This window comes from Lepisosteus platostomus, chromosome 15 (genome assembly GCF_059453375.1).
Source record: "Lepisosteus platostomus isolate fLepPlt1 chromosome 15, fLepPlt1.hap1, whole genome shotgun sequence".
In the NCBI taxonomy this organism is placed as follows: Eukaryota; Metazoa; Chordata; class Actinopteri; order Semionotiformes; family Lepisosteidae; genus Lepisosteus; species Lepisosteus platostomus.
This window is the reverse complement of record NC_142625.1, coordinates 5268251-5282215: the sequence shown is the minus strand read 5'-3', so window position 1 is coordinate 5282215 and position 13965 is coordinate 5268251. Positions and strand designations below refer to the sequence as shown.

Genomic DNA, 13965 nt, shown 5'->3' with positions numbered 1-13965 from the left:
AGGTACAGAAAATGAAAAATACAGGCTTGCATCCTGAGATGACAATTAAAACTCAGAGTGGTGGGGGGTGTCAGTAAGATAATGTCAGAGGGAAATATGCTTTGGTTTTATGCGCACGCTGGATCAAAGCATTGGAAGGTATTCATGTAGATCACAAGGGATATCGGCAAAAGACACGTGATGTGATAAAGCCAGTAAAAGAGGCTAAGAAAGAATCGCAAAAATTACGGGTGTTAGTACAGGAAAAGAGACTGAGGATGGATTAGAAACTGATGACGGGGACAATGCTTGGGACTGGCGAGATGAGGGGCTAGTTCTGGCCGCAGTCAGTGAACACCAAGCCCGACTGTTGCCCTATAATAAGACAGGGAATAGAGACTGGGACGAGAGTCATAAAGGGGAGGACATTCTGGCGGTCCAGTTCCCGACCCTCCTGGTCCGAGTGTCCCATTGGCTTTGGTGAAACCGACTGATGATGGACTTTATGTGAAGTGGAGGCTGAGGAACAGTCTACCAAATGCTGTTTTCAGCACAAGAACATGGTTAAATACTTCTCAACCTCTCAGATCTGAAACTTAATGATGCAAATACAGACTTTTGGAATAGGCAGTGGAGCAAAGTGAGACATTTCAACTTAAGCATAGAGGACTGTCAGCAACTGACAGCAGTTCAATGCCCGAGTTTAACTATCAATTGTACTAACAAGGACACTCAGGCTCAGACTGTGATGAGCTGGGAAGGCTCATATTAATGGGGTGAGACACGACTTAAACGATCTTAGGTATATTGACGCATTGTTAAAGGATGGATGGATCACTTTCCCTGACTTCTCTCCTGCAGTGTGAGATTCAGTGAAGGCAGTGATCCCCCATCCAGTCCAAAATAATCTGCATGTGCAGTCAGGAAAAACAGCAGCTGTTTTGTGTGTGTTTGTTCTCTCTACAGTAGCGGCGTGGCAGAGTAAGTGTTAGCAATCAAGCATGCATCGCTTGAGAAGACATTCTTTTTGTATCAGGGCCTTTTTTAGGAATGCAGTCGTTGGGATGTCTGTTCTAAAAACTGTTCGTCGCTTTTAAAAGACTTTTTTAAACTGCATGTCACGACACGGCAGACTAGTCTGCCATTCACATCCCCTTGCTGGGCGTGTAGCGTTGAGAGATGCACATCGAGCTGCTTTGAGTTACTGACCCAGCGAATGTTACAAGCCCCACAGGCTCTGGCATTGAAGAACCACTCGGTTTCGTTGTTACTTTAATAAAAAAAAAAACAACCCGAGACTGTAAAACAGTTGCAGTGAATAAAGGGGATGATTTTATTAAAGCATTGCTTAGCTTCAGTGGGATGGCGGTTGAGAGCCGAAAGAGTGATACAGCTGCTGACTTACTGTACTCTCCGGTAGTCAGATGACCGGTTTAACTACAGCAGTTTCCTTTAATTCCCCTATGGTAGTTTTAACACGTCTGCTACACTTGAGTAGACATTGAACCAGAAAGATTTCTGTTTTGAGTGCAATTTACTCCAAACCACAAAAATGAGAAAATCGTTATTGATCATCCCAGACCCTGCCACTTAGTTACCGCTGATAACGTACTTGAGTTTGAGCCAAGCCAATACAGAAAGCAATGGAAAAACTGGAAAATGCATTAATTTCAATCTTTTTTCAGTAATCTGCCATAAATCCACATGTGCATTACGTAAGGTGTTGTTACTGATACATAACTGCACACATTTCTGAACAGGTTTTTCTTATTTAATTTATATGCTGAAAGTTTCTTCTCTTCTTAATTGATCAGGGGCCCTAGGTCCTGCACAGGACCCCAATTAACTGTCCTTAAACATCACAAAATTACAGCAGTTTTGTAAAGAGATGGGTTAAAATGAGTCAAAACTAATGCGGGAAATGCTGAACAACTCAAGGAAATGTTCAGTTTTTTACTTAGCATTATGTGCCCCATTTGTGCTGCTTTGGTTCCGGTCCACTTGAGCAGCTCTTGTTTTTTACTGTAGTGTTTGTGTTTATTCGTTCTTACATACAGTGATGATACCGTAGTTTGAAAATCCCTACAGTATATGCATGTTTTTTATGACTGATTAAATACAATTATCTGGTTACTAATTACTTTTTTACTCAAATTAGCATTGAGGCAAATATAGATTATTTCAATGCGTATGTTAACCTGGAAAAAAACATCAGCCTCACAATGGTCGATAACAATCAACTATTTTATATATCGTACTGAGTAATTTACATTACAAGCCATACATTTCTTTTTAAATACAATGTTACTACAACTCCCAATGAGATATATCACAATACTGTATAACAATATACAGAATCATGTGTAGCTGTTGCATGCAAGACAGTGGTGTGAATAATTGCATCTAGATGAAGACAATCTGAAGGAATGGGAGATATAGTGTTTTTGTCCATGTATACAATTCATGTTCTGTTTTAAATAGACCCTTTAAAAAGTATTGTAAAAATATCAAATTATTTCAGAAATGTAAAATTAATAAATGCCTCTCCCAAAATCCAAAAGTATTGTAAAATTTTGTCTTTGTCTCTTCACATCAGAGCTAGTACTTAAAATAAATAATGTGAACTGAAAGGCTTTTGCATGATTGTAAGGCAGATTAGGATTTCTGTGTGAAACACTGTTGTAAGAGTGTAATAATTTCTGAAATTGAGAAAAGAAATGTCCTTCCTACTAGCTGCTACCACAAAACAAACAAGATGTTCTGCAATTGTTGAGAGGCTGACCAGCTCGAGGAAGTGCTTCACACCACTGTGCATCACCATTTGTATTTTGGACATTTCACATTTCACAAGAAGAACATTTTTTTTAACTCAAATTCTTCGGATATCTATAATGCATTGTGTGGAATGCGCTGGGTTTAAGAAGCCCTGACGAATTTCCTGATTTGGGGGTACAGCACACATGCACACTCGTACCGAGGAGTCAAGAAGAGGAGGGGGAAGAGATGGAACATTTAAACACCACACAGACAGTCACTGACAGTCAAATGTCAGTGTTTGAAAAGAGCTTTTAGTTCGTTTCTCTATAGTTGGCCTAGTGGTAGTTCTGTTCACAATTAGATTCAGTCTTCATTACACCTCAAAGTGGCACTATAAAGACAATAAACATGGTTGCAAACTACTCTAAAGCTGTATAGCAAACATTAGAGCGTACAGAGCTTTCGGTCTGTGCTTCTTAGCGCTCAAGTAGGGCCCACCCCAGTAACCCCCACATTGTCTTTATGATGCCACTTTGAGGTGGAATAGAAAATGAACCTGTTAATATAACCATCAATATTTCGCATTTGAACAAAAAACATCCATGTTCATCACAGCAAAAACATCATAATAAATTAAAACGGAATAATTAATTATAATTTTCTAAGTATATCCCTTATGTACAGTAGAAGACCGAGGTAATTTTCATATACTGTAATTCTGCATGTTATTAACATCACCTAAACCTGCAGATCGAAAGCTGCCAACTACACTTTTACTACTTCGCCACTCCTTAGAAGTCAATACAACTTAGAGTATTATCTGCAGGGAGGAACAGAGAGGTTAGTGAGTGAAAACTCAAATGTAAAATTCTCAGCTATAAAGAGAAAACCCTTGATTTCAATCCTGCAGCTTAAGACTGGGCAACTCTGTCTGCAACTGGCCGCTGGACTTCCTTATCGAACGGATAGGTAATAAAACATCAACACCGCTCACCCAGAGCACTGGCACCCCACAAGGCTGCTGTCTGAGTCCAAGGTTGTACTCCATGTTCAATCACGACTGCACAGCAAGACACAGTAACAACCGCATCATTAGGTTTGTGGATGACACTATTATAATAGGACTGATCAGCGATGATGACGAGTCCACTTACAGGGATGAAGTCGTACAGCTGATTAGGTGGTGTCATAGCAATAATCTCGACTTGAATGTAAATAAAACGAAAGAGCTAACAGTGGACTTTCGGGGAGACAGGCCACACACTCACAGCCCACTCAGTATTGATGGAACAGAAGTGGAAACAGTCGCCAGGTTTAGGTTTTTGGGAATTCACATTTCTAAAGATCTAACCTGGTCTGTAAACACTGACTCTATCCTGAAGAAGGCTCAGCAGCGCCTTTATTTCTTGAGGTGCCTTAAGCGATGGGGGATGCCAGTACCTGTGATGGTGAACTTCTACCACTGCACCATCGAGAGCATCCTCACCAACGGGATCACCGTGTGGTACGGCAACACCTCTTCTCGAGAGAGAACAGTAAATGTGGCCCAGAAGATCATCAGCTGTGGTCTCACAGAGATTAAACAGCTCTATGAGGACCGCTGCTGTGGTAGAATTCTGGCCATCACAGAGGACAGTCACCACCCTGGGCATAAGCTCCTCACCCCACTGCACTCAGGCAAGAGATACAAGATCATACGGACACTTATCAACAGATTCTTCAATAGCATCTACCCACAAGCAGTGCGATTGGCAAACACACATTAGGCCATGCCCCTCAGACCACACCTATACCATCTACCTCATTATAATTTCTTACTTATTGCACATCAGGAGTCAATGTTTACATGTCTGCATTGTTTACATTCAAACTGTTTACTTGTTTGCTTGTACATTGTCTTCTGTCTGTTTGTATATTGTCTTGATGCACTGACTGCACTTTGTGTATTTACACTTGTTTTAACAATCGAGAGACTGTAAGTAAGAATTCCAATGTACCAGTACGTGTACAGAGTACATATGGCAATAAAGTTCAAGGAGTGTGACAGTAATAGCCTGTGTGATTAAATGGTAAACCTATGGTGTGATAACTGTCGGTTTAACATCCTGCCTGTTCTGATAAGAGCTCTAGGTCTGTTACTTAACAGAGAGAAAGAGAAGTGGGAATGAAGAAACTTAGTATCATCACTGCTTCTCTTTCTGTCCCTTAAGTAAGTCCTTGGTGTTTAACTAATTTTTTTTGTTTTGTTTTACCAGCATGTTTCACCTAGGCACACACACACATGCACTTTTGAAAGTGTAGCACATACAGTACACAACTTCTCACACAGTACACACCTTTTTTTTAAATTCCACACAACAATGTTAGATACTTAATGCATCATTATATGTGAAACACTGTACATACTGTCTACTTTCACTGCAACCCATCATATAGGAATAAAAACACAATTATTGAATATATCTGTGTTATACAAGTCTGTGGCGGTTCGTGGGATTTCTGAAAGCTTATGCACAAAGAAGGGTCATGGCACCTTAAAAACTGTTATGTGGCATAGTCAGCTACAGTATGTGCTAATGGTCACTAACTGATAATGTTGACAATAGCTAGAAACCCAGTACAAAAACCTTCAAAAACTCCCTTTATATACATCTGAGAATTCCTCATTCTAAATAACTAATCATTCTATTATAAGCCATGCAAATCCATGTACATACAAACCAGTCTTAAGGCTTTTGTGATGGCTTCTATTGACAGGCCTGTAGTTATTATATATTCCTATATAATTATATATTCCCGACCCATGCACTCTGCTAGGCAGATTTACTATAATGCACATGGTGTGATGATCCATCTGTTTTTCTCAGCAGTTTGTGCCTGTTGAAGCACAACCCAGTGGTTGTAAACTCTGCTTTGGCTTTGGCTGTGTTCAATCATTTGCTCTATAAAAAGGTTCGACACAGATCTTAATATCTAATCGGATCGTCAGGCTAACTGGAGTCTGCAGTTAAACCAGGGAAAGAATGTTTGAGTTTCTGACAGAGATGTAAGAAGAAGTAAGTGATTTGCCATAGTTTAAAAAGGAAGCAGGTAAGCTTTCTCTAAGGATAATGATAAAAGAGATTGGCAAGATAGCTTTTTCATAGGTTTTAAGTTTAAAGTGAAAAGCATAGCACTGTTCTCCCATTATTTAAATTTGGGATTACAGGGGGAAATCTGGTGGGCTGAAACAGGTATGGGCCAATTCAGGGAGGGAAGGATTTTACACTAAAGTTGGTTTAGCCTACACCATGGTTTTTATAATTTTCCAGAAATATTTTTAAACGTTACAGCAGGTGAGGTTTGATCCTGATTTGAAGGTGGTTATAGTAGAGATCCTGCCATTCAGAACATTCAAAACATAATGCACTATACTGCAAATCGAGTACTTCATTACACCTTGTGGTAATGCAAAAGACCTTTTTATTTTTTTCTAAAAATTGGGTGTGGGACTGCACTTCTTTGAAAAAACCGCCAGGTGACACAGTATATTTAACCTGGTGTGGGCTGTCACACAATATGCCTGGGTACGAATCCCAGCCAATGCCCAACCCCATAGGGAAAATCTTTGTCTGATAATAACATTTAATTTAAATACTATATTTGACATTTTTATTAATTATATCTATTTATCACAGTATGTTAAATATTACATTTGTATTAATTCAGTAAGGTAAAACAATCAGTTTTTACAGTGGCCAATTTACTGTGTTTCATTACTTTTGCTATTGCTTGTGTTGCCTGCTATTGATTTCAGTAATAATCTAATAGTAGTAATGTTACTATTAATTAATTAACTAGTAATGCTACTATTATTAATGTTGCTGTTACTACTATTATTAATTACTGTTAACCTACTGTTACATGTACTGCTAGCGTCGCTATAATACTTAGTTATTATTCCATATTTAAAAGCTATGTTCCGCTTATATATACAGATGTAGCCATCTAGAATGAGCGAGTAGGCAAAATAGGTACAATATAAAATGTTTTGATCCCATTTAAGCTTTCCTGCACTAATGATACTGTATAAATATTAGCAGCAAACAGTTGAATTAAAGGACAGCTTATTACATAAATAATAATAATATCACTTTATTGACCCTTTACAATTTCTTGCATTAGGAATCTTTTCACATACCCCAGCTTGCTCTCCATGAGACACAGAGATAGGGAGAGAGCCTGGGTTCAGAGCACAGGGTCTGTGATTGTACAGCACCCCTGGAGCAGCTGGGGTTAAGGGCCTTGCTCAGGGGCCCAACGGAGCAGGATTCCTCTGCTGGCTGCAGGATTTGAACTGGCAACCTTCCAGCAACAGGTGCAGATCCTGAGCCACAGAGCCACCACTCTGCCTCATATCATAGTATCAATGGTAGCTGACAGGAGAGTGTTATGGCTTTATGTGTTGTACGCATTTGTTTCTCCGGTTGTCTTTAGGATGATGGATAGAGCACAGAATTTGTCACGGACATCCAAAGGGACTAACCGTGGGGAGTAGTAGAGCGGAAAAAGACCCATATGCGTAGCGGCGAGACGGGAAAAAGGCCCGGGCTCGTTAGCGCAAAGAGTTCAGGAATGCCGTATAGAAACCTATGCCCTCAGGGGGCGGACGTGGGGCGCCCTGGTGCTAGGCGGGTCTCAGGACATCCGAACGTCAATGCTGAGCGAGGGCAGAGTGCAAGACCCGGAAATATATAGCCCAAGGGAAAGAGAGGGACCGGAAGTACAGCAGACCGGAAAACTAGGGACAGGACAGAGAAGGAGTGCCCTCTGGCTGCAGAGGGGGTGACAGAATTAGAATGAGAATTAGGGTTAGAACCATTGTCCCTTTGTAAAATTACTTAGAATACATTCAGAATGTATGAGTATTAAATTATTGCAATTATTACAAGCAAAGCTACGACAAAGTGGCTAGTTGGACTAGTTCTACTAGAGCACCAGCCAATAATAATTGTACCTTTGTCCCTTGTGATATGCTTTTACAAGACAGCAGTAAATAACATAACCAGAAATGTATAATAAACTAACATTCTGGCTACTCAACTTGATCATTATTAAAATAATAGCACTAACCATAACCATAAGATAAGTTCTATCCTTTAAGAATAAAAGTGTTATGAATATTAATGTAATAATAAAAAATAATTTAGAAAACATCAAGATTATGTGTTTTTGATTATTGTGTTACAAATATATAATATTCTAACAATGTGTAACATTGTAACTGTAGATTAAAATATTATTATTTATTTACTTTTAATTAAGTGATTTTTAAATACTTAAATTTAAATACTTAAGACATAAAATACAACTAAGCACTGTCAGTTCTTTATTTTCATAACGTGCTATCTTTGAAAGTCTTTTTCCTTTTTTTAATCAAAGTCGCCTCTTTTCTTTCACAATCGTTTGACGTGGAAAAGCCAGTACTTCCTCCAAAGCTCTCTATTTAACAGCTCTGCATTCTGCTCTGTGAACTCCAGACCTCTCGTCCTGTCAGAGGTGAAGAAGTACTCTGCTCTGCTGAAGTCAGACTTCAAAAACAGAAAACTGTTGATTACAGTAAGATATGCATTTTTATTTGGATACAGTGTTAGAAATTAAAATAATGCAAATATTTTAAATACTGATCCTTCTATTCTGGTATCACTTGCCAACTTGACTATTTTACTTACTATGCCAGACTACAGATGTACATATTATAATTATTGATATAAATATGAAAGTGCAGTTGTCCCAGTACAGATTCTTGTGGTACTCTACTTATTACTTTACCCAAATTGACCTGTAACTGATACAATTAAGATTATGTGTTTGTCAGTCATTATGAAAAATATCATGGACTTTAATTCCCAAATGCACTATAATTACAATATATGGAAATTATATCATAGGAACAAGTAATAGGTTTATTCCATGCTGAAAAAAAGAAGAGAAAACACGTTTCGGCCGTGGAGCCTTCTTCAGGTGTGAAGTGGATTTAGTTGACACCTGAAGAAGGCTCCACGGCCGAAACGTTGTGTTTTCTCTTCTTTTTCTCAGCATGGAATAAACCTATAACTTGTTCCTTTGCAGCCTACGCATGCTGACGCAGCTCCCCACCTGAAATTATACCATAGCCTACAAACTAATGAGGAAGAATTTTAGCATTTACCTTTTTTAAAGTGTATAATATAGTGATTAGTTGGCTTTGAAAATGCCTTTTACCCAGCAACAGTATGAAAGAACAATTGCAAACATATTATTTGACATTTTGATATTAATGCTACAACTGCAGAATGTGTAGCTCATTTCACACCTTTTATTTATATACTTCCTTTTGTCTGTATACAAGGTAAAACTGCTTCTTAAGAAGAACGTGGCCAATTACAAAGAAATGTTTGTAGAGAGAAAAACAACCCCTCATATGGAAACTGTGTGAATTTGCTGTATAAAACTCGTTGCATTTACCATCTCGGTGGAGAGGTTACTCACAGATCTGTATGACAGGCTGCTCTCAGATCTGCATGATTGTATCCTCCCCATGTGCATGAATAAACGACTCTGCTTGACCACACCTAACCTGAGTGAAGGGTTTTCTCCATCACTAACAACAACCATAGTTAATGTTTTTGCTGTGATGAACATGGAAGTATTTTTGTACAAAAAATATAAATTTCAGCACACAGATAATAACATAACAGTGACATAACCTTGTTGCTAGATCATATCGTTCCTAAGGGTTTACAGCGTCCTCTAAAAAGGAGGAGGCAGACTGGCCGGGACACAACCCAAATGATGAAGGTGGCTTTGATGAGGCTGTGCGAGTGAAAATAATTTCCTTAATGACTGACTTGATCAGTATTTGGTGCAGTTAAACAGTTAGGGATCTTTGAAGACATGACCAGTGAGCCCCATAGCTCTAGCTGAGAGTTTAAAGTGCAAGGTTTGTCTTTGCTAGGAGGCTCTCAGATGCTATCCATGTCTGACTGCTGTGAGCAGATGCTTTTTCTGCAGAAAGATATAGGATGGTTTAGATAGTGTAGACTGACTTTGAGACTCACTTCCAGCTTCCCTTCATTAACCTGTCTGCCTTTGTAGTGAGTCATGTAAAGAGACAGCCCTTGTTGAAACTGTCCTGTATCTGTTATAGGAAAACTATTGAGACCATTCATAACTCACACTAAATAATTCTGTCCTTAACGATTCACTCTTCAAAGCAGTGTCATATTTATTTAATTTAAGTTAAATTGGCTTGTGTTTTGTGTTTGTGATAAAATTCTGATGGCTCTTTGCTCTAGGGATATGCTATCTGTTCTGACAGTGAAGTTGTTAAAGCTGCTTAACTGCCTCCATCATGCTCTGCTCAACAAGCAATAACCCTTATCAAGCATACAAGTCTAATTTCAAATCTGCTGACTGCTATACTCTTACCAGCTTCTACTGCAGTTGTGAAGTGCGAGGCGCGCACAGGAAGATCAGAAAGCGTTTTGTTGGAGTGCACTCAGACTCCTTCCTTAAGTGATGTGGCTGCGCTGCAGGTGGCTGCTGATGAGAGGGAACGGCAGTCTTGGGTGGGCTCTGGTTGCTGTTATAGTACTGCTAAGGGACTGTGGGTCTCCCACGACGGCCGTGTGGTGGCACCCCGTTCTGTACTCCCATGGCTTGCCCGCCTGGCGCACGGTGTAATACAATCTAACTCTCTCATAGAATTATTTTTAAAAAAGTGTATGGAAAAAATAAAAGAAATCAAATACTTTCATAAATTGTAAAGTTCTAAGAAAATTGGTTAAAACGGGTAAGCATTGTAATGGACCTGTTTTGTGAATGATTTTACTTAGGAACACGTAATAGCTTTATTCCATGCTGAAAAGAGGAGAAAGAAAAAACACAATGTTTTGGCCATGGAGCAGTCTTCTTCAGGTGTCAGGTGTCACACCTGAAGAAGGCTCCACGGCCGAAACATTGTGTTTTCTTTCTCCTCTTTTCAGCATGGAATAAAGCTATTTCTTGTTCCTCTGCAGCCTACGCACGCTGACGTAGCTCCCCACCTGAATGGTTTTACTTATAATTCATCACTTATCATGGCTGTGATGGAACCATTTTCTGATATGCACCCTCTGTACTGTAACCTGATATTTGCTATGATATTGTACCTTTAAACCTGGGAGGTAATCTATATTTCAGGTGGGGAGCTGCATCAGCACGCGCAGGCTGCAAAGGAACAAGTAAAGGTTTATTCCGTTCCAGGTCATTTTCTTCTTGACAACCAAAGAAGCCAAAACATTGTGTTTCTTTTCTTCTATTTTCAACATGGAATAAACCTTTACTTGTACCCTGGTAATTTATACTGCTGAGACGCAAGAACTGTTCTGATTAGGGTATGATATTGGTGACAATTTTAATTTTCCTGTTCACACAAACGCACAGAAGATACTGGTATTAAAAGCAAAATAAACCGCCGCCCCCCACTCAGGCAAACAGAACAACATTTGCAGAATCGTTACTCTCGCACCAGTAACAGAGCACTTGAACTCGGCAGACAGGGTCACTGGAGGTCAAAGTCACCGTGCATGGTCATGTGATCACCCGAAAAACAAGGCGCTATATCTCAGGAACGAAAGCAGCTGGGAAGTTTAACGGCACAAACCGGCACAAACCAGCACAAACGCAGCACTAACGAATGAGACCATTTCGGTTTCCCTACGATGCTGTAGGGGGGCTGACTGACATCACACCCCCAAAAAATAAGATGCTATATCTCGGGAAAGAAAGCAGCTGTGAAGTTACTTTCAACGGCACAAACAAGCCCAAACGTAGAACTAACGAATGAGACCAGTTTGGTTTCCCTTTGACAATATGGGGGGGCTGAGTGATGTCATGACCCCGAAAAAACAAGGCGCTAAATCTCAGAAACGAAAGCAGCATAAACTCTACTTTCAATAGCACAAACGTAGCACTAACAAATGAGGTGGGTTTCACTGTTTGTGCTGTCTGTAGTGGGCGCCAACATCACGGAGCTCTGTAACATGATCTCAGCCAGGCTTTGTTTACATTAACAATAGGTTTGCTTACATAGCAACCAGGGGTCATCTATGATCAACAACTCACACCTGCTGATAAGGAATGCAAAATCGTCTAGCATTTACAGGCATTCTATTGAACTGCAATAGCTTTAAATATTTTTCATAAATTGTCTAGATATGCAAACATTATGATTCCAGGTCCTGTCTTCACAAAGAAATGATGTAGGATTTTGGCTCTGTTGCTAGGGATCTGCACCCATGGCTGGAAGGTTGCCGGTTCGTATCCCTTGGCCGGCAGAGGAATCCTACTCTGTTGGGCCCCTGAGCAAGGCCCTTAACCCCACCTGCTCCAGGGGTGCCGTATAAATGGCTGACCCTGCGCTCTGACCCCCAGCTTCTCTCCTTGTCTGTGTGTCTCATAGAGAGCAAGTTGGGGTCTGCAAAAAGACAAATTCCTAATACAAGAAATTGTATATGGCCAATAAAGTGATCTTATCTTAGATTTTTTCCAATGTCCAGTTTCTATCACATTTTTATCCAAGCTAGTAGACACATAGGGCAAGGTCTACAAGCATTTTCAGCTGTCTGACAGGGCCACAACTTGAAAAAGTGGTCTTTGAAGACAAGAAAAAAAATCTGTTTTTTGGGGAGAAAAAAGAGAGGGAGAAGAGAGAGAAGTCCACAGGAGTTGGGACTTGAAGCTTGCGCCAGGCGAGAACCCCTACTTTTTGATCATCCAAACCAAACCTGACTGGAGCTAAGTATTTGAACCTTGTTAGAGAGAGCATGCTATTCTGCGTTTTAGGGAACTTAGGTTTTCTGGTACCTGTTAGAACGTCTTTCCTGCTTAGGGTACATTTTCTGGGATGTGGATATTAGCTCTGGGGTTCAAAGAGAGAGATTTAACTGCAGGTTGCATTGTATTTAGTTAGAAGGCAGCTCATCTCTTGTGTGGCCTCGGTAGGCATTAAGAGTTTAATGCTTAGTAGCAGTCTGGGGTTTTCTGGGTGACCAGAATGTTAGGCCTCTTGTTTGTACATAGAGCAACTTGCGTGTTGTGCGTTTTGTTGTACGTTTCTGTCACCTGATTGGAAGGCAGAAGACCGCGCATTAAATTTGCAGCGAATGTCTTTGTTCATTCAGGGCTTGTGATTGGGATATATCTGCATCTTCCTGGGAGGAACACGTCTGTCCATACAGTAATTGGTGTAGGATGTGACCACCACTGTATACTCATTTACTGTAGATCAGTGGAAAAATCTTTGAATAGGCACAGTTCTTGTTCAGCAGCGTTTGACCAGTGCTGCACGGTCTTTATCGCAGGTGGCGCAGGGCCTTTATCGCAGGTGGCGCACGGTCTTTAGCTTCTGTTTGTAGGGTGGCAGCAGCACCGTGACCCTTGCTGGGGAGGTTCGTGCAGTGTGAGTCAAAGGGGACCGATGGCTAAACTGTTGTCACTAATTCTTCTCTTCTCTGTCTCCTGAGGGTCTAGGTCCTCCCAGTCACGAGGCTGCACCTCTCAGTGAGTAGTGTTTCTTTTTCCCCTCTCTCTCCTGAGGGCATAGTTCCCAGGTGGAGAGACGTCACCTCTCAAAGCAATTCTTAGTGAGGCAGGGTACTCTTTTGCTCTTTCTTTTCCTCCCCATGGCTTAGCTCCCAATCACTAGGCAATAACTCTCAAAGTGACTTGCAGCAAGTCAGAGATATTTATGTTTTCAGAACATGGAGGCTGCTGAGCTAGCCAACCCATGACACGTTTTTAGGAAAGTCCATATCTTCCGAGTACAAATCATTTACAGAATCAGCGCTGGTGTGGAATTCACTTATAATTAAACTGTGTAATACCACTGAAAAAAAACAGTATTGAAATGTCACTGAGAGTTATTTAGAGTTACAGACTTGTTATGAACCATTCTCTCTCCATTGGTTTGCAGAGAAACAGGATGACTCCCAAGATGGCCCCTTTGCTCCTCTTCCTTGTGGTCATGACTGCAGTGCCTGGGTGGGGGAGCTGTCCACCCCCAGCTGATGAGACACGCTATCAGAAGTTCTTAAGACAGCATTACCATAGGAGTGGCATGAGTGCCAAACAATGCAGTGCTGAAATGAAGAACAGGTGTCTGGGCAGTCCCTGCAAGGAGAAGAACAGCTTCATTGTCAGCGCAACAACTAACCAGGTCCAATCGGT

At 40.5% G+C, this 13965-nt stretch overlaps 1 protein-coding gene and 1 long non-coding RNA gene across 2 annotated transcripts in view; one reads left to right on the top strand and one right to left on the bottom strand.

Moving 5' to 3' along the window:
• The window catches only part of LOC148647740 (uncharacterized), a 273814-nt gene that overhangs the window by 77584 nt on the left and 182265 nt on the right, over positions 1-13965 (bottom strand). The window lies entirely within an intron of this gene.
• On the top strand, positions 8165-13299 carry LOC148647743 (uncharacterized). The gene is made up of 2 exons (XR_015926681.1): positions 8165-8334; positions 13263-13299. It is a non-coding gene; the product is annotated as an uncharacterized LOC148647743 (long non-coding RNA).